This window comes from Rhinatrema bivittatum, chromosome 3 (genome assembly GCF_901001135.1).
Source record: "Rhinatrema bivittatum chromosome 3, aRhiBiv1.1, whole genome shotgun sequence".
NCBI classification, from domain to species: domain Eukaryota; kingdom Metazoa; phylum Chordata; class Amphibia; order Gymnophiona; family Rhinatrematidae; genus Rhinatrema; species Rhinatrema bivittatum.
The window spans coordinates 312,501,188-312,527,345 of NC_042617.1; the positions used below are offsets into that span (position 1 = coordinate 312,501,188).

Genomic DNA, 26,158 nt, shown 5'->3' on the forward strand with positions numbered 1-26,158 from the left:
ATTTATTTATTTATTTAACAGTTTTATATACCGAATTTCTTGTAACAGGATTACAAATCAAAACGGTTTACATAATAACAATAACAGTGCCTCAAATAGTGCAATTACATAAAACAGAGGAATACAGAATTACATAAAAATTACATAAAACAGAGGAATAAAACAGAACATAAAATTACATAAAACAGAGGATACAGAACTTCTTGTATACCCACATTTTCAGTAACCAAATAGTTTTGAAAACTCATTTTAAATTTGTACCAAAAATGGTCTCTCAATTTCACCTGAATCAATCCATTGTATTACTAACATTTTCCAAGATCACACACCAATGAAGGTGAACAGGCTTTTCATACCTTGGACTGCAGAAGAGCTTTATTGCTCTGTTTGGAGATGATAAATTCTTAAAGAAAATATTCACACCTATTCAGCTCCAGCCCAGTCAGCCAAGAGTTTTCATTCACATCTAATTAATTTCTTATTATCAGGGCATGAACTTCAAAGAAAGATAAAAGTGCATCAAAGGAAGACTATGACAGCATCCTTAGCCCATCTTTTGCTCTGCTTGGTCTTCTCTGCACACTTCCACTGCTCATTACAGCCTAAAAAATGCTTCATATCAAGATAGCAGTTTTGGCCAAGCAGTTCTCAAGTTTCTCATTCCTTCAACTGTCCCTCCAACCTTCCACTGCTGATATAAAATCCTAAGATATCTGCAACCCTGAGCTTGGGGGTCCCCACTTATGTGGCTGATTACTGTCTTGCTCGGAGGCATACTATGGGTCTTTGGCACCCGGGGGCCAGTGCTTGCATTTGAACCTCTTCTCCTACCCCCCCCCTGCCCCTTTTCATAGCAATGCTTAGTCCCAGAAATCACACTAATACAAAACCAGGAAAAAATGAATAAACAGACTATTGTAAAATATTTAAGGAGCAAAGATTTCCCTGCATTCATGGTGATAGGGGCTGGCAATTAGAAAAAAAAACATTCCCGGTGTGACTATGGTGAAGACTGCACCTTAGGACCTTGTAGGGGTCCACATAAAGAAACCCAACATCCACCTGGGTAACAAAACATGGTAACTCTTACTCTGCACTGGTGCCCCCAGAAGTTGGAGGGAGGGCTGGACTTTGGAAAGAAAAGTTTTGGAAAAATGGTAATGAGGAAAGGATCCCCTTGAAATGACAAATCCCACCAGGTTCAACTTTTCTGAGGGGATACCCAGGAACCACTATTCAGCTGGTCACCTCTAGGCAGAAATAGATATATCACAATAACTTTCTGTTTGTGTCAATAAATCACACAACAATACTTAAGCAAGATGTATCCGATCTCAAGGTAGAACAAAACTAAAATAAACAGCAATAAAAAAGAGCATGGGTGCATAACAGAACTAGACATGTCACTTTACAACTCAACATACAAAAAAATGTTTGAATTCAATACAGATTCACTCCACTGCCAGATGTTTTGTGAAGTAACTCAAAACCCTACTAAAAGTAGGCTGATTTTTACCATATCATAATAGCACTAACTACCAGAACTCAAACAGTAACAATGCTACCTTATTAAAAGGCAACAGTAAATATTACACCATGCCCTAAAACACCAATGCACCTTCCATTAGGAAAACAGAGCAAGCCAAGCTGCTAGAGATCTCTAACATGAAACTACACTGTAGCAGAATACCTCACCTCAGTCATACATGCAGAACATGGACAGACCCTCAACAAATACAGAATAAAAAGACCATATATAGAAACATGCAGTCAGAAACTGAACTGGAAACTGCAACAAGCCAGTCTCTATGTACTGTAGTAATGGAAAAACAGAAACCTTCACCATTCTCCATAAAAATAGTAAAACCATGCTAATAAAAAGACTAAACATTTCAAAACAATTGACAATAGAATAACAATTACAAATGCATACATTTAAAAATTATTCCAAATAACCAATAAAATATTTCAAAACAGTAGACAGTTATTTGATGAGGATTTAAAAAATCCCTTGCTTTTCATATCTAGAAACTTTATTTCCAGTTGCCCTTAGATTGTCATTGATGGGTGCAGGGGGAGAGGTCTCATAAATTTTTCTCCCTTCTTTCATATGCACGTGCTTGTGCACACACTCACATGATCACTCATTTTTCTTCCCCTCCAGCACAAGCAGCAGCAGCAGCTGCCTCTTTGGGCCTGCACAGTCATGGCGCTGCCTCTCTTCCTCTTGTGGGGCAACCACTGCTGTTGCTACTATCTTCTAGCCATGCAGGCCCGTCCGACACTGCTCTGCCTTATAAGACCTGGGCCATTCTTTTCTTCTAGCTTTGCAGGGCCAGGGCTGATAGACAACTCCTTCCTGTGCCGATTGTGCTGCCTTCTTCCTGCAGTGAAATATGCTTACCTCATCCAGGCAGGAAGAATGAGGCACAATCACTTCAATCCTGGCACTAGGAAATCCCCAGTGTTTTGCTGCTTATAGATTGCATCTGAACAGGGCCACTGGAAGCATTAGACACTTTGGCTGCCTAGTCCTTCCACTAGCCTTTTTGCCTGGTTGCAGTGGCCCCAACTCCCCATACTCTCTCCAAATGAACCCCTGGGCCAGTCATCTGGCACCTGGAGGATAAACAGGAGCAGTGGTGCCACTGCTCTTGTTAATCCATGGAGAATGTAGAGTCGCTCACACAATTCCACCCCCCTCCCCTGTAGCGTTTGAAGGTTAGCTTGCTTTAAAGACTGAGGAGACTTGCGCAACAGTGCCTGTGCTGGAACTCTGCGCATGCTCAGAAAATCCACTGATTTTTCTGAACTCCGAGAGCTTTTCCATCTCAGCGCCATCGGATTACATCACCCCACTTGTGTGGCTGATCTGTTCTGTCTGGAGAGCACCTGTTACAGGTTAGCATTTTTGCTTTCTCAGATAGAGGGATGGCTTGAAAGAAAAAAGGCTGAAGAAGTTGCAGCCCATCCACCAAGCATGGTGTGTTAAAAATATTTTTAAATAAGTAAATATCACTGGGAGAACCTGAGATTCACAGGTTTGGAAATCCCAACATAAAACGGCACAGTCTGTGTTCATGGCTTTCATTATCATCACTAGTCTCAGAAATAACTGGATGTGGGGTTTTCCCACTTTCCCTTCCCTCCCAATTTACTTTAATTCAGTCATTGCAATGATAGTCCTTGGGCCAGGGCTCCTTCCAGAACATTGCACTTGTGAACTGTAAATCCAACCACTAGATGTCACCTTTGAGCGATGACCCCCTCCCCCCGATCTAAGGACTGTGAAAGCAGCCTCCGCAGCATCCCCAGTCCCAGTCTGCCCAAGGACTGGAAGAAACTTGAGAACTGAGCCCAAGCACTGCCACTAGGCCAGCCCCTAAGTGCTTGTGGTCCAGTTAATCCTTGGAGTTGTACTTGGGGGGTGGCATGTTCTGGTTTTTCTTTGATTAGATCTTCTTTTTGAGAGTCTGCTGCCTAGAGCCATTTTCATTAGTGAGAGAGATGAACATTACATCGTTCAGAGCAATACAAGAAGTACTCAGAAACCTAGATGTTAGGTTCTTATTGTCTTATGCATCATTGACCCACACTTTATTTTTTCATATGGAGAGCTTTTTCTTCAGCTGCTTTTTGCAAAAGGTGCTCAGCTATTTTCAGGTCTGGTTAGCTGATTGTTCTCTGTAGGCCATTGACTATGGTGATTTGGAATAGTGGCTAGAGAATTCCATTTCTGCTATAAACTCCATGATATCGATCAGTATACAACATTAGGACGTTCCCAACAAGCAAATAAAGAAGCAATTTATATTCACATTAAAACTGAGTTTAATGTTTACAAAATGTCTTATAGTTGAGCTGCACAACTTCTATGTTATCAGGTATTGAACGAAGTCAAAAAAATGAGAACCAAATTACCACCAATCTAAATAATCCAAAATCTCACAAGAGGAAGGGTAATTAGTATTGTCCATTGGGTATCATAACATTTTGCAAATGTTTTAATATCTTAAACATATTTCTAGTCATATACCAGTGTTTGTGAAAAAGTCTTACCAAATAAGCTTTCCGACATGACACTGAAGACAGTCAGTGTTTTGGCGTCATCACCCCCTACTTCAGGGTTTTTGTACGTTGCATGGTTTTTCAGTGGTGGTTCGACTTCTGGCTAATTGTATAAAATAGTTAATCCTTTGCAGCCAATTTGAGAATTGAGGATGCGGTCTGATTGTTATATTAGTAAGTACTATACTGTACTTTATTCCTAAGCAATCTTTTTATATAATGGTTTATTAAAATGTTTGTTTTTAGTGATGACTAACATTGGCTCTTGAAGCAGACGGTCATGACTCCAAATCACAGACTCTCAGTGCCGTGCGCAATGCCACATCTAAAAGTATTAGTAAGACTTTTTCACAAACACTGGTATGATTAGAAATCTGTATTTTAAGGTATTGTTAATACATTTATACAATTTCGATATCAGATGAACAGTTTTAGCACCCTTCCTCTTGTAAGATTATCATCTGGTATTGCCAAGAAATGGTAACCTATGCTTGTAGCCTCATAGCCAGCAGTTAAATGTTTTGCTAATAAATAGAAACCCTTGGGTTGGATTTCAAGTCGAGGTGGACTGACTGTTGGGATTCCATCTCAAGGGTCAGTGCTAGCCTGGACCAGAAAAAAAACTTACACTACAGCTCTCTGCAGCAGCAGTTACAGGAGTGAGGCAGCTAGTGAGTGGTTTAAAAAGAATTAGGCGTAAAGCTTGTCCTAGAGAGAGCAATCTCCTAGCCACAGGCACTCGCTGCAGCATGTCACTAGATGCAAGAGAGAATGGGGAAAGTAGAAGAGAACTGTTACATAGGATCTGCTAGTTCTGGCAGTGAATACCCCTGTGAACTCCTGGAGGTAAAGTATAGCAGTAGTCATAGTTGGGCCCTGTTCTGCGGTCTGGTCCATCCTTGGGTAATTGCCCTAGGCCCTACGCTATGCAGACACCTTACAAGGACTACAGGAAGGAACAGGTGGCACTTGCTACCCAGCACTGTTTCTCCATGTCATGCGTGTCCATTAGCCCATGTGGTGCAGAGGAAAGGGTGGCACACTATCAGCTGTATAGAGGAAGCATCAGGGTGCCACCAGTAAAGAGGGGGCGGGGGGGGGGGGGAGAAAGGTTTGGGTCTTGGAACCCAGGAGAGGAGGGTGCACTTGATGGGATCTTTGGGGGGAGGGGGAGGGAAAGACTTGATTTTTTTTTTTAATACACTTTATTTAACACACACAGTCAATTAAGAGATTGGTAAGGATATAACAAATTCCCAAAAAATATCAAGTACATCCATATACAAGTCACTCCAGCTCCTCCATGAGCCATCAAAAACCCCCATACTCCATTATGGACAACATGCTGCCAATAAAAATCAATTGCACATATAATTCCAGTACTTCCCCCAAATTTGATCATATTTGTACAATTTCCCCCACAAAGAATAAGTAATCTTTTCTATGAAGAACAATTTCTGTTAGCAATGTCTGCCATTTAAATATATTAGTATTCCTTTCCATAACAATACTGTCAAGCAGTGTGAATACAGTGACTAACTAGAATTGTATCCTTACCATTGAGATTAACATCAAATCTTCCCAATAACCTAGTAATCCCAAACTTGGTGTTAGAGAGATGTTAGTGGGGAAGGGGAAGACAATGGGAATTGGCTTCATGATAGGGGTCTTTGAAGCGGGGGGGGGGGGGTGTCTTCTCTCACCATTCTTCAATTTTGGGGGTGGGCCCCCCACTGCCTGATTTTCTCAAGTCAGACCTGTCTGTTATTGAGAGTGTCGCAGGGAGGATGGATGCAGATACTAGATAGCACTGCAGTCTTGGCAGAGATAGAAAAGTCAGGACTGGGAGAGGAGATATGTCAGATACTCCACCTTTTCATTGTCTATATTTGATGAGTTAGGTGATTTTATTCCTTCAGGGCCTTCTGTAATCATTGCTACTTCTCTGGAATTGTTTTTGCTAGTCTAGTTCTTATAAAGAATCCGACACCACTTTTTTTTTTATCCCCCGCTGTCTTGTATGAACATGACCATTTGACTCGCCCATATTCTGTTTAATAAAGGAATGTTTTTCTGTACCTTATGAAATACATCTTTCTGGTATGCCTAACCTGCTACCTTACCTAAAGCAACTTCTGAGTGCTTGCCCTGAAATGGATGTTTCAGGGTATTGCCATTAGTTTTCATTGTCCCTTCTCCTCTCTGAACTGAGAACATGTAGTGTTTGGTTTGTAGTGGAAGCCACAGTTGCAAGTCATAAGAACATAAGATATGCCATGCTAGGTCAAGCCAACATCTAGCAGCCTGTCTCAGACAATGGCCAGTTTAGTTCCCAAGTAATTTACTAGTTTAGTTTATTATTAAACATTGATGGTACAGAGAAGGGCTACCAAAATAAGGGGAATGGAACAGCTCCCCTATGAGGAAAGACTAAAGAGGTTAGGACTTTTCAGCTTGGAAAAAAGACGGCTGAGGGGGGATATGATAGAGGTGTTTAAAATCATGAGAGGTCTAGAACGGGTAGATGTGAATCGGTTATTTACTCTTTCGGATAATAGAAAGACTAGGGGGGCACTCCATGAAGGTAGCATGTAGCACATTTAAAACTAATCGGAGAAAGTTCTTTTTTACTCAACACACAATTAAACTCTGGAATTTGTTGCCAGAAGATGTGGTTAGTGCAGTTAGTATAGCTGTGTTTAAAAAAAGATTGGATAAGTTCTTGGAGGAGAAGTCCATTACCTGCTATTAATTAAGTTGACTTAGAAAATAGCCACTGCTATTACTAGCAACGGTAACATGGAATAGACTGTTTTTGGGTACTTGCCAGGTTCTTATGGCCTGGATTGGCCACTGTTGGAAACAGGATGCTGGGCTTGATGGACCCTTGGTCTGACCCAGAATGACATATTCTTATGTTCTTATTTATTACCTTTCCAACATCAAAACTGTTTACAATATAAATACCATAATAGAAAATACAAACATCAAAATCATAAATATAAAAACATAAAATAAATTTACATACCCAATAAATGAAAGCAGTGAACCTCATACTAAATCAGTTACAATATTGACTAAAAAGCCATGCCTTAACAGGTTTTTGAAATTTGGCATAGTTGGGCTGCTCTTGAACATCAAGAGGCAATGATTTCCACAAGAAAGGGTACTTGATAAGCAAAGGCAAAACTCCTGGTCATCTCCAATTTGATATGAAATGAATGTCCAACAGACATTTTGAGAAGTACCCAGCAGATCCCAAAACATAGGACTGTTCCTTGTTCCTCATGCTCGGGGTTAAGCGATGGCTTTCCCAAGCTTATGGAATTTTCCTCCAGAATCTTGTCCAGACTTTTTTTATTTTAACATTTTATTTATAGTTTCACATAATTATACAAGAACATCTTGTTAACAGAAATATTGCAATCGAAAGAAACAACCATTTCATATTTAAGATGATAAATCTCAACCATATGGCCCACTAAAAAAAAATAAAATAAAAATGGATAAGGGAGAGAAGTTGGAAAAAGATATCAAAGGAGGCTCTATCAAATCAGAAAGAGAGAGAGAAAAGGCTTCCTGGCAATTATAACTCACACCCAATCTCATCCAATACTACTCTCAGTAGCCACAGAACCTCTAAACTTCTTTACATCGAGAAATTTCCTCAGCTGTACTGAAACCAAAAAGAAAAACATAATTAGCCTGTGCATATGTAACTTAACGTTTGTGTGGGTAATGCAAAAGAAAAGCACTGAGCTCTCTCGGTGCATAGCAAAGAATAACTTTCTTCTCTCCTGAGTTGATCTTGCAACATCAGGGAAAACCCCATATATGCTGACGCATAAACTTCTCTGATGGCCTTTGTAAAAACAATGAAAAACTAAGTCCAGATCATCTTTAAATAGAAACAGAGCCAGTAAAGTAGCCCAGTTGGATTCTTCTGCGTCATTTCGCAAAACAGTTGCATTCAGTCCTTCCCAGGCTATGAACACCCTCATTCCCAAACTGTATAGATTTCTTCTTCTAAGGCATGTAATAGACTTTATTGAAAGATGGAAAGGCATCAGATGGAATAGACAAAATATCATTAAACTGCTTATTTCCAGAGGCATGAACTCAGTGATCTGGGAAAGTTGTTAAAATGTAGATTCAGTTGTCTGGTTAGTTCAATTGTTCCAGACACCTGGGAACAAATATCTTATCTTGAATCAAGGAATCATTTATAGATTTAATGTCTTTAATCTTCTCCGTAAGGTCCCCAGTATCTTTATTAAACTTCTTGCAATCATCCTCTTGCCTTTTTTGCCAAGTCTTTAACAGAATCTGCCAGCTTAGAAATATCACCAGCTGCCGCTGTAACAGAAGTATCCAGCCTGACCAAAACTGCCCAGATTGAGTCTAGCGTCACTGCTGGAGGCAGGGATAAAATGAAGGAAAAGCCCCAAACTGTACCTTGCAGGTTATCAGCTTGCAAAACCACTGAAGAATCTGTAGCAATACTTTCATGCACTTCTTGAGCCAGCAGATTCTCCTGCCTACATAATGGCCACCTTCCTGCATCATTCTGTGTCGTGTGAGCTCCAGGACCCAGGTTCAACAGGTGAGAGACTGGCGGCATGGAATCAGGGGGAGTGAGGGACACTTCTTCTCCAGGAGTAGCAATGGAGACCTCTCCCTCCAATTGACCTGGACTTTGCTCCGGAAATGTCAGTCTTTCACTGAGACAGAGTGGAGGATAAGGCAGGAAATCTCCTCACCTTTCCTTTTTTGAAGGCATCACTTCCAAGGGTGTAAAAATACAGTTAGGTAAGAAGCAAACAAACGCAGTCTGGAGCCATGCTGCCATCTTGACTCATAAACCCCACTATGCTAGTTGCCTTAACCATGTCCACTGGCAAGAGATTGCACAACTCGATTATATGCTGAGTGGAGAAAATACTTTCTATGGTTTTGTTTTAAATTTGCTAGTGGTTAGTTTCATGATGTTCATGTGGGAATGTAAGCTGATTGCATTCATCCTGTGCAAAGTAGAAGAAAGCAGAGCTGGTAAACTCTGTCCACCATTGCTCCCTAATAGTGACTGGACCATGGGCTTGGCTATGTGAGTTCATCAGCAGTGACCCACAGACAAACACCATTCTCAAGTGCCTCTTCTGAAGTATGAAATTCCTTTTATCTGATCGAGAATTGCTTATGCACAGCTAGTGGCAGGAAAGCATTCATTTGAGGGGACAGTATAAAAAAAAGGTTTAAACAATTTTAAGCAAACCTTTTAATTTTTTTTTCAACTGTCTTCAAATGGCAGTCTCCCCTTGGGTTTGTGATGGTGCAGTGACTTTATGGCTGTAGCAAAAGTAGTGCATTTACTATAGATTTTGTAAGACCTGAGAGCCTGGTGCCCTATTCCTGCCTAATTGTTTTATGCTCTTGATCCCACTGCTTGCTGAATATACTTCCCTTTATTTACCAAAAAAAAAAAATCCTGACAGAAGCCTAGTGAGACATGGATGGACTCTCTTCCTGTAGCTTTGCCTTTCTGTTTTTTTTTTTTTCTTTCGTTTTTTTTTTTTGCTTTGTTGTGTTTCTATGTCCAGTGCACATGCAGAGAATGGTAATCTTCTAGTTAAAAGCTCCATAGTGGACCTTTGCTGCTATTTCATCTTGAGTATTAACGGTCCTATAATGACTACCACCTTTAAGAATGTTTACAATGGAATTCTTCTAGCAAATTGGTGGGTTGAAAGCTTGAGTTTTCTAACCAGGGTCGCACAGAGGGAAAGGGGAGGTCACACTATAGGAGGCTGAGAGAAATTAAGGCTAAAAGGAAGAGTCCATACTGCTGCCGTCCCCCCTCCTAATCATCCTTGCCCGTCATACCTGACATTTATTTTAGGTCAACAATGCAACCTGCTCTGATCCTAGATTGTAATCCTATTTATTATATAATCCAAGTCACTCATTCGCTGCCTAATCCTTACTTCCAGAAGACACCTGCACAATGTATAGGCATGTGAATATAACTACTGCCTTGGTTTCATCCAGACGTAGCTGCATCTTCTGTTTATTGGGATAGTTGGGTAAACAGTGCTGTAGAAAGCCAAGTTCCATGCTTCCCTTCTTTGTCAACCAGGAATTTTAGCAAAAGGCAAATGCCATACTAGAAAAGTGATTTTTTTTCTTTTCCTAGGACAGTGAATTCAGCCAGCCTTAAACTATACTTAGAAGGTCTGATATCTGTAGAGGTGGCATGATAGGTGTGTGGCAGAATCATGCCAAGTGTTTCTTCTCAGCCCTTAGGAATTAAAGCACTTGAAGTTCCTTTACTTTCATTATTAAATAACGAACAAAACTTTAGTCTCCCTGTAAAAAGTTTTCTCAGCAAAAGATTAACAGCAAATAAATGGAAATTACAGTGGAGCTTAGAGAGTTGAGAGATGGTTTACAGCATTAAGGGTAACCTGATTAATCACAGTTTTTATGGCTGTGCAATGTCCGGTTCAGTTCATCATTGCACATTGTGGTTCACTGCATTTCACTGGAATAGCAAAATCTTTTAAGGTGACTGGGAACCTGTCTCCATCTTTGTGGCGATGACTACATCCTCACCTTCCGCCTTGCACCCATATTCAGCCGCTGTTCATTATGTATTGTAAAGTGACTTCACAGCATAAGGCAAGTAGAGCAGACATGCTTGAGAACCATTCCTATAAAGCAGCGTATGACCTTGGCAACTCCCAGAGAGGCAAGAGGAAGTTTTTATCACCCACATACAGCTGGGGGAGCTGAAACACAGGTAACTGAAATAACTTGACTATTATTGTGTCCATGGCAGGATTCCTTGCATCCTGGAAATTCTCACTTTAACCACAGTGCCCCTCGAATGACAATCACATCAGCATTTTCACTTATAAAAAGATATGTTAATTAGACTTTAATTCCTATTTTAATTATTCTTGGACATCCTTGGCCATTCAGGATTGTCACGTTACACTTTCCAGGGGAAAAACAATTGAAGTTTCAGCTGCCTCGCAGCTTCTGCAGAAAAACTTCAGAAATCCCCTCTAAATGTGCCCACTGTTTGAATTTTTGTGCTGGAAAGTGTGGCCAGTGTGTCTCTTGCAGTATTTCCAAAGTATACACATCATTCAGCAGTGCTTACTCTTCATGCATTTTTTACTCGTACAGCCCTAACCTTGGCTTGCCTGCAGTTTTTTTGCGTTACTGGGAAGAGTCACAGCTTACGATAAACATTCAGAGGCTGTGATTGGTCCAGCCAGATAGTAGTATGTATGATGTCATTTGTGACTTGCCTTCAGAGAGTGTCTTTCTGTGGGGGTATCAATTTAGATAGTTTTTACAAGGGTCCAATAAAACATATCACAATTTCCAAGGAATTTAATTGACAGGTGGGAGGCCTCCTGTACACTGACACCATGTACTTTAGAAATACTGCATAATCTTTTCTTAACCCATGTATCACATAAGCTTTATTGGACTCAGATCAACTCTTGCTCACAGGTTATCTTGAAATAGAATTTTTGGCCAGATTTTATTTTTTTAGATAATTTTCTGGCACAAGTCGCATATGACTGAAGTCTTCTGTTGAGCAACACCATTTTAGCCCAGAAGTGTTGTTTTTGGATGGCTGCGAAGGTGTTGAAAGTTTAAATGTTCTGCTGTTTGCTTAAAGGAAGACATGAAGTTTTTGTCCTACCTTCTACAGAATACTTGTGCTTGAGTGTAGAGATCCAGAGAAAGGATATAGCCTTGCAGAATTGTAGCCATTTATATTCTACACCTGGGGGGGAAACAAGTCGTTCAGACTCCCAAGGTGGAGATGAGAATAAATCCCGAACGCTTCTTTAATGTACACACCGGTGATACCACTGACTTCTGAGAAACCATCCAACTTAAAACTGCTGGCCACATTATGCTGTCACGACTGAAGTATTTCCATATCTCCTTTCCTCAGACTGACTTTAGTCGTTGATTCCATTCTAGTTCTGGATAGTAAACCATTCACAGACTCAATTCCCCTTTCAGCCTTCATGGGGACCACCAGCCCCAGCTGAGACAAGCTCTTTGTGAGCTTTTTTCATTTGGTCACCCTTAATCTTTATTTTACATATTTGTTGTATTTTGAGGGATGGCGGGAGGGCTCTGTGAACGCTGCAGACCCTCCTTGCAGTGGCTTGTTTTGTTTTCCTATGGTCAGAATAGGGTGGCCTGTCCCTCTGAAATCCTAAACTTTTCCTCTCATCCAGGTCTTTTCCTCACAGATGGATAGGAAAGCCAAAGTAATTGCAAAATGAGACCTTTTTTTAGCCAGTCTAGTGCTTTTTAATCCCTATAAAAAGTCAGTGAAACACAAATACATTTGGAAACTAGCATGCACACTAAAGCAAGAGTAGATGAATTTAGTCCTCAAGTGCTGGACACTAGTGGGATTTCAATGTAACAAAAGGAGATATGCTGAATATCTTGTGTGTATACATTTCTAATGCACATTCTTGCTGTATTTGAGACCTGGAGTCTCTTATCTTCTGCACTAAAGGTATATATTGTACCTCTTAATACAAAGGTTAGCACTATTATAGGACTGCAGCCTCCCTTCTAGCCACATTCACTCATCTTGGTTTTCAGTGATACCGCCATGCTCACAAATATCTCTTCCCACATTTACACTGATCATCTTCTGAAATATTAAATGTAGTGACTCAGTGAGTTAAGAGAAATGGTGTTCAGAAGTTCACCAGTTTGGGGGTCTAACCAGTCTTTGTGTTAGCACTGGCTCATCTGCCATTCCTCTGCCCTATAGGGGAAGCCGGTTCAAATGTGGTATAAAGCTCTTAAAGGTGATAGTCATTAGCAAGACATTGCATCCCTGGTCTTCCTTTAACCATGTAGATTCTAGCACTAATGCAACCTTGTAGCTGTGAAGCAAGTTGAGGGGCTCAGCGTGTGAGACTTCCTGCACACTGCTACAGTTTGCCTTTGTTTTCTATAAGATTGTATGCTGTATACTACAGAACTGAAACATTATCTTTTTTTAAGTAACTTTTCATAATCGGACATGTTTAGGGCTCTTTATCACTGTATCATAATGCATTTGTAGTGTTGTATGCTTTTTTTTTTTTCAGGTTCTGGGGGAGGGTAAGGGGGGGGGGCAAAAGGAGGAAGTGGGATTCACTAATGGGAGCAAGATCATTTTCATTTGGTGCTTTTTTTTTTTTGTACACACAGGCCCACTTTGGATACTGAGCCGGTAGGTGGAACATTTCAACCTCCACTCCAAACTTTTCTGAAAAATATGGTTTGGAGAGAGAATCCATAATCTTTTTTTTTTTTTTTTTTTTTACCCCTCCCTTGCCATCAAAGGTTATTTCAAGTGGAAGTTCATGACTGTATCTTTCCTGGAATCTACTGTGATGTCATAACCATGCACTTGTGACATAACAGTGCCAAGGATTAAGATGCCATAACCTCAAGTTTTATGACTTCACTGTAGGACTCTGCAAACGTCAGAGAGGTCAGACACACTTCTCTACTGAGTTCTTCAGGGGGCTTTAGAAAATGTATGGCAGAGGAAACTTTCTTCTGTAAATTATTTATGTATTGATGATAAATGTGACCTTTTAATGCAGAGGCCAAAACTGAAATGTTCTGGCACAAAAAAACCCTTCAAGATGAAACCATCTTAAAAGCATAAGAGTCTCATTTATATATGGTAGTGATTGTGGATGTTAAAAAAAAAAAAAAAAAATGTGAAAACAAAAGGAATGTGGTTTTATTTTTTTCTATACACACCATTTCCTACTGTGAGATTTCATGTGTTTGCACCCCAGACCTCCATGCACAAATTAGTGGGTATATTAGACACCGGCATCTTATCAACTGGTGCTTTTCTCTAGGGTCTGCAAGCCTTTAAATGTATCAGAGTAGGAAAGTCTCTATAGTAAACTAGACATCTTGAGGCTGAGATGAACTGAGAAAAATAGATCCTTACAGGCTGGGGCAGTCCTGCACCAAAATTTGGATGGGGGCTGTTAGATCCCAGTTAGCAGGAAGGGGAAAAATGTGTTGTTCCATAGAAAGGAAAAGGGAATTTGTTCCATATGTTGAGAAAAACTGCAGTAGGGTTGATTTTGCTGTTCCCTGAACAGTAAACAAAGCTCATAGTGAAAACATGAATTGTGGTGGCTATTAAATGTGGCAAATAAGGGAAAATCTGTTCTTTCCCCCTCCTTTCTGATTCTCTCATATTCTGGTCCTGTTTCTCTGCTACAGAAATTTGACATCTTTAGAGGAGGATTAATACAGAGAAGTGAGACCATATCCCATTAACTCATTTGACCCTTCCCCCAAAGTCTGTGGAATCTGCTCAAGCCAAGAGTGCCAGAGCATTTGTAGAAAGTAGGGGTTGAGGGTTAGGGGCTAGTGAAATGCCCTGACACCACACTCTCCTCTTCCACCCCCTGTCTCAAATGAAAGGCAGGAGAATGCAAGGCTTGCAAACCTCCACTGCTTCATTCTACTCACAATCAGCCTGCTGCTGGATCCCATTCCATGTGCTTCGATAGCCATGAAAACCATGGGAGAGGTAGGGGGTGTGGCATTCTACGGGAAACCTTAAGTCTGCAATTTGGGTCTTTTGGGCTAAAAATGGAGGGAGGGAGCGAGCCATAGCATACCTGTCCCATTCCAGCATCATTGACTCAAGCTCTGCCATTCATCAAATACACCACAAAACTAAATGTCCCCGTTTGCAATTAAAAAAAAAAAAAATCATGTACCCTTCTATTGATTTTTGAGACTGAGGAACAGGATAGAGGTCACAAGCTGTGTGGTACAGCTTTAATGCCCATGATACATGAGTATCCTGCAAGTTTTGTGGTCTCTTGATTTTCATAATGCAGGTTTCATTCTGCTTGTTGCCTGAGATCCAGTTAGGACCCTTGAACCTAGTCTGTTTACCCCATTCATTCATCCCTTCACATAGTCTTATGTTTCAAACAGGAGCCCTGCTAGATGGCTGATTCTGTATAGAACTTTAATAAAATATTTGAAATATAGAATTCCTTTATAAGCAGACATGTTTTTAAGGACTCAAATCAGTTTACAGGGTTTGATTTGATGTTTGTGAAGGGGGCAGAAACCTTTTTTTTTTTTTTTTTTCCCTTATATGTGAATGATTCTTCAGTATGGTGGGCAAAAAGCCATTGGACTTAATACACTAACAATTGTGTTTAAAATAGAACATAATTTACAAAAATGGTTTCGTTTTTCATCAAAAACTAAACCCCATAAATTACTGCAATAGCTTCATGTGTCTGATCTGAGAGTCTGAAAAGCCTTAATAAAGGCACTAGGACAGCTTCTTGCTTTAAAATTAGTGTATGGGGAAAGGAAATGTGCCCATGCACTACATAAGAAACATGATACTTGTATAATTTGCTATTAAATACAGTTAAATAAGGGGAGGCTCCAAGCTGATTAATTTTATAGAAGAGACAGCCTGCAAAAAATGATGTAATAAACTTTCCAAGGGCAAGGGTCTGGTCCCAGGGGTCATGAGTTCCTGGTGAAAAGATTAGAGTGTTAGTGGAGCTTTTTTTGCAAGTCTGAAGAGAGTATAGTGGAGGGCATTAAAAAGAAAATGCGTTGTCTGACAAGGAATGAATCTAGAAGGAAACTGGCTCAGAGGATAGGCACAAAGATACAAAGCCCTTCACTATGTGAATATCTACCCAGCATAGTCCATCCTTTTCATGCAGTCGCCTCTTATGAGTTAGCAGCCTCAGCTCCTTTCAGATCGGCAGATGTGTGACTCGCCTAAAGCACACTCCAGTTGGTTTCAGTCATTGGCTGAACTTCACCTGTCACCCCTAGAAGATACCGGTCTCTTTATATGCATGGTGTTAGTGTTTGGGGGGGAGGAGGCAGAAGAAGGGAGGTGACTATCACTGTTCATCTTGATAATGGCAGAACTTGTTTCCAGCCCTGTCATTTTGAGAGAAATGAAAGACACCTGAACTGATTCCAGATTCTTGGGCTGGCCCTTCTGCTCGTTGCATGAATCCCCTTGGGAGCAAAGACTTAAGAGTTATATTCTAGAAGTTAAGATATTTAAAGAATGTATTTTATACAAAAGATCAATATTAAATGCTTCCTTCTTTGGGAACCATCGCACAGATATGTAGGACTGTATATCTGTGAGGCTGTGTCTGTTAGCATCTATTGACTGTTCTGTAGTTAATGGTTATGACTGCTTATGGTTGAACCTTTCTTCTGTACTAGATTGCCACAGTGTGCTCACTGAAGCTTCTGCTTGGAGAGTAGTGTCTTAGCATTGGTTGTATGATTGATCTGCCTTTCTCAATAAATGGGGTGTGAGTGAGAGGGTGGGGAGAAGGTGGGATTCTTGTGTAATTATCAGAATGAATACCTGAGTTCACCCAAGTGCTCCTGTGAGCAGGTCCTCACATTTAAGCATCCAAATGTTCCTTGATATAGCATGTCTTATTGGCATACCATATAGAAGAGTCCTGGGGGTGGGGGGCAAGGTACAATGCCCACTCCTAGTGTAATATGCTGAAAATAAAAGAAATAGTCTATCTGTTTGTAATTTCAGCTACTCTTCTTACCAAACATATTATGTGCCTTTTTATTTATGCTGCAAATATATTAAACTAATAACTTTAAGCTCTGATTTTTCTGCTAGATTGTGTATGTGCTGTGTGGTTAAATGGCAATAGAATATACATATATTGCATCTTCACCATATTGTCTCTCTCTAAATTTCTCTCCGAATCTCTCTGTATGCTCAACAAATCACTCTAAATGGGGCATTTCTTGTCAGTGAATTCCCTAACACCCTGCCTGGAGAAGCTGAATGAATCAAGGGAATCCATACAGAACATGAAAATCTTTAGGGAGCGTGAGTTTGGAGAAAGGGTAGGGCATGACAAATATATTTTTGTATTTTTATCTACTCCAATGAGAGACATAAGAACAGCCCTACTTGATAATTCTGTTTTATTTCCAAGAGAACTGTGCCATTTCTGTGAATGTACATTGACAATGTTTATGGTCAGCGGAGGAGGGATGAAAACAACGTCCTGTTAGACAACAAGAACTACTTTAAATAAATGGAATGCTTGTGATGATGGTGCAGAAATACACTTGTTCTTTTGCCAAGTAAAAGTGGTAAGCACAAAGTTATCCAATACAGAAAACTGGCCTCAGGGAGAAGCAGAGGTTAGCATGACTCATACTGAGGTCCCAATGCCAACATCTTAGGCCCTGCATATACCAGTGATTAGCATGATCCCTGCCAAGTGAAGCTACAATGCCAGTATCTAAGGCCTTGTGTATACTAGTGGATAGCAACACCAGTATTTTTTTTTAATAATTTTAAATTTTCATGGCATAAAATTAATACAATCACAACATAATATTCAGATCTAACATAAAAAGGTCCCTATGTGTGCACTAGCAGATACTGTGGTCTATCCTGAGTGTCCAGCATTAGAAGACATGATATCCAAAAACTTTGATCCCCATTTAGCCATTGCACTACACCTTGAGTGCTTATGTTGGTGGTCATATATTTTTATTAAATATTTTTTAGGTAATATTCATTTAGTTGTACACATACTAAAGTTATACCCTGTTGTACAACAGATTTTATCTAATGGTACAATAAAGGTTGCAATTAAAACATCTTGATTAAAGAGTGGTATATAGATTTCCTGTAATTTGCTAAGTCGATTGTTTTTTGGTTTTAGCAGCTTTAAATTTTAAATCAAATGTACTATATTCAATGTAGCTCTTTTCCTAGAAATATATACTATTCTTCCAGTTAAGGATGGGTTAAGGTTAACGATAATGAAATACAGTGCTTTCAGAAAGTATGCAGACCCCTTCACTTTTCCCACATTTTATGTTATAGCCTTATTCTAAAATGGATAATGTGTATTTTTTTTCCTTCCTCAAACTACACACAATACCTCATAATGACAGTGAAATCAGATTTGTAGAAATTTGTGCAAATTTAAAAAATATATATATATATATATCATATTTACATAAGTATTCAGACCCTTTACTCAGTACTTTGTTGAGGCACCTTTTGCAATAATTACAGCCTCAAGATATCTTGGGTATGACGCTACAATCTTGGCACACCTGGATTTGGGGATTTTCTTCCATTCTTCTCTGCAGATCCTCTCAAGCTCTGTCAGGTTGGATGGGGAAGTGTCAATGCACAGCTATTTTCAGGTCTCTCCAGAGATATTCAGTCAGGTTCAAGTCCGGGCTTTGGCTGGGCCCATCAAGGACATTCACAGACTTGTACCGAAGCTACTCCTGCGTTGCCTTGGCTGTGTGCTTAGGGTCATTGTCCTGTTAGGAAGGTGAATTGTCACCCCAGTTTGTGGTCCAGAATGTTCTTGAGCAGGTTTTCATCAAGGATATCTGTACTTTGCTCTGTTCATCTTTTCCCTTGATCCTGATTTTTCTCCCAGTTCCTGTAGCTGAAAAACATCCCTCGAGCATGATGCTTCCACCACCATGCTTCACCATAGGGATGGTATTTGCTAGGTGATGAGCAGTGCTTGGTTACCCCCAGATGCTTGGCATTCAGGCCAAAACTTGATTTCATTAGAACAGAGAATCTAGTATCTCATGCTCTGAGAGTACTTTAAGTGCCTTTTGGCAAACTCCAAGTGGGGTATGATGTGGCTTCTGTCTGGCCACACTACCATAAAGGCCTGCTTGGTGGAGTGCTGCAGAGATTGTCCTTCTGGAAGGTTTTCCTATCTCCACAGTGGAACTCTGGAGCTCTGTCAGTGACCCTCTGGTTCTTGGTCACCTCCCTGACTAAGGCCCTTCTCTCCTGATTGCTTAGTTTGGATGAGCAGCCAGCTCTAGGAAGAGTCCTGGTGGTTCCAAACCTTTTCCATTTAAGAAGATGGTGGCCACTATGGTGTTCTGCACCTTTTAATGCAGCAATTTATTTTGTACTCTTTCCCAGATCTGTGCCTTAACGCAATCTTGTCCCAGAGGTCTACAGACTTTCTTCAACTTCATGGCTTTGATTTTTCTCAGACATGCACTGTCAACTGTAGGACCTTATCACGTCCAATCAATTGAGTTTACCACAGGTGGACTCCAATCAAGTTGGAGAAACATCTCAAGGATGATCAATGGAAACAGCATGCACCTGAGCCCAACTTTGAGTCATAGCAAAGAGTATGAAGCCTTATGTAAATCTGATATTTCAGGGACTTTTTAAAATTAATTTGCATACATTTCTATAAACCTGATTTCACGTTGTCATTATGAGGTATTGTGTGTAGATTGAGGTGGGAAAAATGCATATTCATTTTAAAATAAGCCTGTAACTTAACAAAATGTGGATAAAGTGAAGGAGTCAGAATATTTTCTGAATGCACTGTATCTATCAATGTCTTATTGCAGGTAGAATTATTGATACTTGCAATTGATTTCCAAATAATGTTTCCCATATCTTGTCCTAAATTTCCTTATTGTTACAGAAATACATTGGGATCAGCTTTATGGCAGCACTGGCATTGCCATGTGGAGGATATGGGCATGATTCTTATATCAGATCCTCTACTTCCTGGGTTGGCTGGGATTGAAAATTGCACAACGGTGACTCCCATGTTTGCAGGATTCCAGAATGAGGTTTGTTGTGTGACCATTTGCTGAGCACAGTTGCTGCAGTGACTGGGCTAGCTGAGTTGGAAAAAATCTCCAGGTATTTGTGAATGAGGGCCTAGGGTGCTGGCTCCCATAACAATCGAACTGGTAATATATAGAAGCAAGATGAAGCTGCTGAGTCCTCTCCAACTCTGCCCCCCAAAGATACATAACATGAGAATGTCCCTATCTCTGTATTGCAAAACCATCATTTATTACAGCCCGCCCTAAGTGATAAAATGTCTGTGAGGAATCGAAACCTGCAGCAATTGTTCCATAAAATAAACTATTGCACAAATTCCATCCAGACTTCTAAGCCCTTTTCTACTTCTCAGTAAAACTTGGTTATACCTGATAAACCAGAGATCAGTGTGCAGGATTTATTAGATGTCAAAGGTAAGATGATCCAAGATGGCGTCTTAGCTCTGCACAGAGTTGCTAGCTGTTTTTCCTCTGCTCTTACCTTTTGAGTTAATATGCCACATTCTGGCCATAAGTGGAGGGCCAAGGAGAGGGATGTCTCAGCTGCTCCTCTGAATTGCCCCGTGATTGGTCAAATGGATGTACACGTGCAGCAAGGGGTTCTCCAGCTGGGAGGTGCAGCGCTGCAAGTCTGTAGAGATGAAGAGATCCTCTATTCCTTCCTGGATTCTTTAACATCATTATCCCTGGCTGAAAGGACGGCCCCCCTGTTAACCCTTACTGCGGCAAGGATCCTTACTGTGCGATGGGACTCAGCACGCATCGATGACGAGATTTCTGAGACCATGGAGCTTGTGAAAACTACCTTAGGTTCTTTCAATGATATTACTGGCGTTTCAGGGGGAATCGCCGCCAGAGGTTTTCAAGGGCATTATGAAGGTGAACTTTCTCATGGAGAAACTGATTTTGTTGACGAACTACCATTAAACCCTTTTGTAATTGGTAAGACCCTCAGTATTTTCCTTAGAAACAATCTGGGAAACGATTGTGACTTTGAATACTAATTTAACTGCATAGGTGAACCCTATAATTAAAGTCAATGAGATTGACATTCAAGTTAAAACTTTACAACAGGAGAATATAAATGTTGGTCAAACGTGAGACCTTAAAACAAGATATGGGAAATGCAGTTTGCTCATGAACAACAAGTGCTGATGAAAGAAAATCAGTTCTTGACAAATAGGATAGAAAATTTAGAGAATCAAATTTGTGGAAGAAATTTACGCTTTATCTCCCTAAAGTCCCTCTTATTTCAGCTAAGATTATGTGGAAGAAATATGTTTTGGAGACATTAGAGGTGCCGGATCAAGCAATACCAAGTACCTCAAAAATGTATCTTCCTCCTTTCAAGAAAAGATCTGTAGAGAGTCAGAATATGCAGTCTTTGTCACCATTAGATACCTGCAACTTAAACCTCTCAGAGGTCCTTGAGACTTCTGATAGTGAGTTAACTCAACCAGCAACCGTGATTGTCTCCTTTTTACTTGAATCAGTTAGGGATTTTTTTTTAGACATAGTTCGGAACTCTTCCTCCATCTTAAGGTTTGAGTTTTTCCAGATTTGGTGAGACAATCCCAGAAAAAGAGAGAGCAGTTTCTCTTAACGAGGCCTAGAGTTTTGCAGCTGGGTGCTTTTTTTTTCCTCCTAAAATACCCATGTAAATGTCTCATTAAATATCATAATGTTTCTTATATTTTCTTCCTCCTTCTCAGCTTTCTAATTTTCTTACTGACAAATTACTTTCTGCAGGTGAGCTTTCACCTTTAAATAACTGACCTCCTATTGGCCGAAAATGAGTCCTTTATATGTATAATACTCCTTTATTTGCTAGTATTACCTGTATTGTTTTGTAAATTTCTTTTGGATTTGTGTCTGGATCTCTTTGATTGAGGACTAGGATTATATATTTGGCATTAACAATTTCCTGTTTTTGTCTTGATGCCCTGGATTATCAGGTTTTCTTTGATTTAATGTTGAAATGTCAATTAAGTATTTTTGGAATGTATCTATAAAATGCAATAAAACAATTGGGGGGGGGGGGGAAAGCAACCTATCTGTCCTCTTTCTTGTCTCTGTTGTTTCCTTTCATCTTATTTCTAGGGATCATTTTTGTTCCAATATTTGTTTTATATTTTCACACTTTTTAAAAAAATTTTCCATAGAGAAACAGGAACAAACAGCCACACAAGTGGGTGACATCTGATGGCAACATTAAATAAAAGTAGGAGACCGTGCATTTTCCATAGCGGGGATAAAGCTTTGGACTTCTCTACCTGAGAAGTTACGCTTCATACCAGTGAGAGAGAGATTTAATCATGAGCTTAAAAACATGACTATTCAATAATGCTTATAACCTAACTTAAACATCAGAATGCAGAGAACAAGAAGGACAAGAGATATTAATTGAGGTATTAAGAATAAATTAATGAGAGACTGTAATAATCTCAATACAACGTACTATCATGTGAAAACTTAATTTCCCATATTACTTGCCTTATATCTTAGTTCTTTAGTTAATATATATTTGAACATCCCCTTTGATTTATGTGAATTCCTGTCTATGAATACTATTCCGTAAACTGTAGCCATTTGTTGATTTATAATATGAATGTTAATTTTGTAAACTGTTGTTATCTTTATATGGCATGACAGTATCTAAAATGTCTAAAAAATAGATAAGTCACTTCTAGCTCCAAAAGACCCAGAATTCTTTTGGAACATGCATGGAAGTTTTCACACTGCTGTTGCCACTGCCACATGAAGCATCTATCTTTATCATCCATGGGTGGGTTATGATGATTTGTTGCACTGTGCTGTTGCTATGATTTGTTTTTGTGGGTATTCTTTCGTTTGTTAGTTTTATTTTTGTTCTGCTACTTATTTGAGCCAAAAAAAAGGAAGCATTTATTTTTCTTCTCGATTTAGACCATGTCTTCTAAGCTCTCAAGATCAGGGAAGACCCTGTTGAAATCATGTGCAAAATGTAAGCACAAAATGGGAATTCAAGATCTGTATGATCTCAGCCTTAGATGTTTGGGCCCTTCTTGTAACTCCTCAAATTGTAGATCTTGTGGCAAGATGTCCCCTTGAGCCATTAAATATAGATGTATGAAACTTAAATACATGTCTTTGCCTTCAGACAGAGAAGATTCCTCCTCCAAGACACCAAACCATTATAAGGCAGTCTTGAAGGGTGGGGCATCAAGTTCTTTGACAAGGTCCATGACTAAACAAAAAGCAAACATGACCCCTCGGCACTATTATCTAAAGGACCATATTGAAACACAGCTTCATAAATCTTCAGCACTATCCCGAAAAAAGGCATTGTGTTGAAGATCTGGCATTAAGGTCTTCAGCACCACCTTTGTCGGTGTGGAAGACTCCAGTGCTGGGTTCACTGGAGCAGAGGTTGTCTTCGCCATACCTGTCAGAGCAGAGGAGAGCACATTAGCTGAACCTTTTGGCACAGCAATCTGGCTCAGTGAATTCATATAAGACAAGCTTACACAAGTTATTTCCAGTCATTCTCCATAAAATATGGAATGACTGAAAATTTACATCAATGCCGTCTACTTAAGACTGGGGGGTCTTCAAAATTTCTTTAGATACTAGCTTTAACTTATCTCCTTTTTCTGGCTGGTTGCATTCCTATGCTGGTTATCTTAACAATTCAATGCAACCCTTAGGCTTTGGTGTCTCCACTTGTATGACTGGCTGTTCCTGCTTGTCTATGGAGAAAGTTAAGTTGCCACACAATCCCTCCCCCAGAAGTTGAAGCTCAGCTTCTAAATGACTGAGATGTCTTAGAAACATAGAAATGACGGCAGAAAAGGGCCAGTTGAGCCACCCAGTCTGTCCAGCAGCTTATGCCAGTATCTGCTGCACTGTGCAGGTTACCCTCATGCTTATCAGTTTCCCAGACCATAAAAGTTTGGGCTCTCGAATGCTATTTGAATCCAGTTTCCCTTAACCCTTGGCGTGGAAGCAGAGAAGCAATGATGGAGCTGCATCAAAGGTATCAGGCTTAGTGATTAAGTTTTGTAAAAGCCGCATCAGCAAGTTACCATATGGTTTATTTGTTCTCCATACCATAACAGTTGGGGCCATTATTGGTTGCAGTCTGAATCCAATTCCCTCTTTCCCCACTGCCATTGAAGCAGAGAGCAATGATGAAGTTGCATTAAGCCTTGATACTGTTATTTGTTAAAGGTAGCAGCTGCCACTCCAGCAAGTTACCCCCAGTTACTCCCATGCACTCTTCTTTATTTCCATCCTCTGGTCTTTAGCGATCCACAGTGTTTATCCCATGCCCCTTTGAATTCCTTCACTGTTTTCGTCTTCAACTCTGCCAGAAGGGCATTCTAAGCATTTATTTATTTTTATTTTTATATACTGACATTCGATTTGATATATCACATCGGTTTACATTCAGGTACTGTAGGTATTTTCCTATCCCCAGAGGGCTTACAATCTAAGTTTGTACCTGAGGCAATGGAGGGTAAAGTGACTTGCCCGAGGTCCCAAGGAGCGACAGGCCCAAATTCTCCATGAAGAAATATTTCCTGACACTGGTTCTGAGTCATCCTCCCTGGAGTTTCATTTCATGACCTCTAGTTCTATTGATTTTTTTTCCAGCAGAAAAGGTTTGACAATTGTGCATTATTAAAACCTTTCAGGTATCTGAAGGTCTGTATCATATCTCCCCTGCATCTCCTCTCTTCTAGGGTATATATATTCAGATCATTCATCCTCTCTTCATAAGTCTTCCAATGCTGACCCCTCACCATTTTGGTTGCTCTTCTTTGGACCGCCTCTATCCTGTCTTTATCCTTTTTGAGGTATGGGCACCAGTACTGAACGCAGTACTCCAGGTGAGGCCTCACTGAGGACCTGTACAAGGGCATTATCACCTTTTTTCTTATTGGTTATTACTCTCTCTATGCAGTCCAGCATTGTGTTCTGGCTTTAGCTATCGTCTTGTCACATTGCATTGCCGCCTTCAGATCATCGGACACTATCACACCAAGGTGTCTCTCATATAGTCTTTTACTGACCATCACATACAGCTCTTTTGGATTGCCACACCTCAGAAGCATGACTCTGCATGCCTTGGCATTGAATCCCAGCTGCCAAATCTTTGACCACTCTTCAAGCTTTCTTAAATCACTTTTCATTCTCTCTATTCCTTCAGGTGTGTCCACTCTTTTGCAGATCTTAGTATCATCTGCAGATAGACAATCTTTACCTTCTGTCCCTTCTGCCAGGTTTTTCACAAAGATATTGAACAGAACCGGTCCCAAACCTGTGGCACTCCATTTAACATTGTTCTTTCTTCAGAGTAGGTTCCATTTATTTATTTATTTTATTTATTTACTTTTATATACCGGTGTTCGATTTTACATATCACATCGGTTTACATTTAAACAAAATTTGCAGGAACTTATACGTTACCTTTGTCAAATACATTAAACATTTAAATATGGGGATTGTTAACAAGGGATATAAAAGAACATGGGGAATGGCTAACACTACGGGATGCACGAAGGGAAGCACAAAGGGGAGTGCCCCTTCAGCGCGTGACGCCTGGTGTTCTGGCGCCGTTTAACGTCCGTCACAGTCCTCAGTGACATCAGAGGGGGCGGGTCTCCCAATCAAGGATCACACACCGCCCCTCCCAAAAAGGCTGTCTCCTGTCAGTCAACCAGTTGGCAATCCACGCTACTACCTTGGCACCCATTCCCAAGTTTCTCATTTTGTTCACAAGTCTCCTATGTGGGACCGTATGGAAAGCTTTTCTAAAATCCAAGTAAATCACATTGAGTGCTCTTCCCTAATCCAATTCTCTAGTCACCCAATCAAAATAATCAGATTTGTCTGACAGGACCTTCCCCTGGTGAATCCATGCTGCCTCGGGTCAACAAACCCACGCATTTTACCCTACCGCTCCTCCCTTTCCCATTTTCGCCTTGAGTTTCATTGCTTCATTTGTATTCCTTGATATACATCTCTCATGTCTGCCCTCACCTTTCCCTCCCCATCTCCCCCCTCCCCACCCCGTTATTATTGCATCCTCTGCGAGTTTGTAATTAGTGCTACCTATATATAGTATTGTTTATCACCTTTATTGTAAATTTGTATATTATGCGCATTACTATGTCACTTCCTCTACGCTGTATGTTCTGTCTAGTTGTCAGTTACCGTCTGTCCTTTTTTCACCCTCCTTTCACAGAGCATCTTTGTTTCTCCCTGCTCCCCTCCCCCCCTCCCTTGTTATATTGTATTTTCCTTCAGTTTTATGTAAACCGATATGATATACCCTCGAATATCGGTATAGAAAAGCTAATAAATAAATAGACTGTAGATAGTTCACTATCCTTTCCTT

General features: G+C 40.2%; 1 protein-coding gene across 16 annotated transcripts in view; it reads left to right on the forward strand.

Moving 5' to 3' along the window:
* Nucleotides 1–26,158, forward strand: part of LOC115087704 (cyclic AMP-dependent transcription factor ATF-7) — a 624,371-nt gene that overhangs the window by 522,056 nt on the left and 76,157 nt on the right. For 13 of the 16 annotated variants that reach the window (XR_003855588.1, XR_003855586.1, XR_003855591.1 and 10 more), the window contains one exon: nt 13,315–16,780. The exons of 1 other annotated variant lie outside the window; for it this stretch is intronic. The gene's annotated coding sequence lies outside the window, so the exon portion shown is untranslated. Of the gene's footprint in view, nt 1–13,314; nt 16,781–26,158 lie in introns of those variants that run through there. 2 more of the 16 variants (XR_003855584.1, XR_003855585.1) reach the window with 1 other exon arrangement.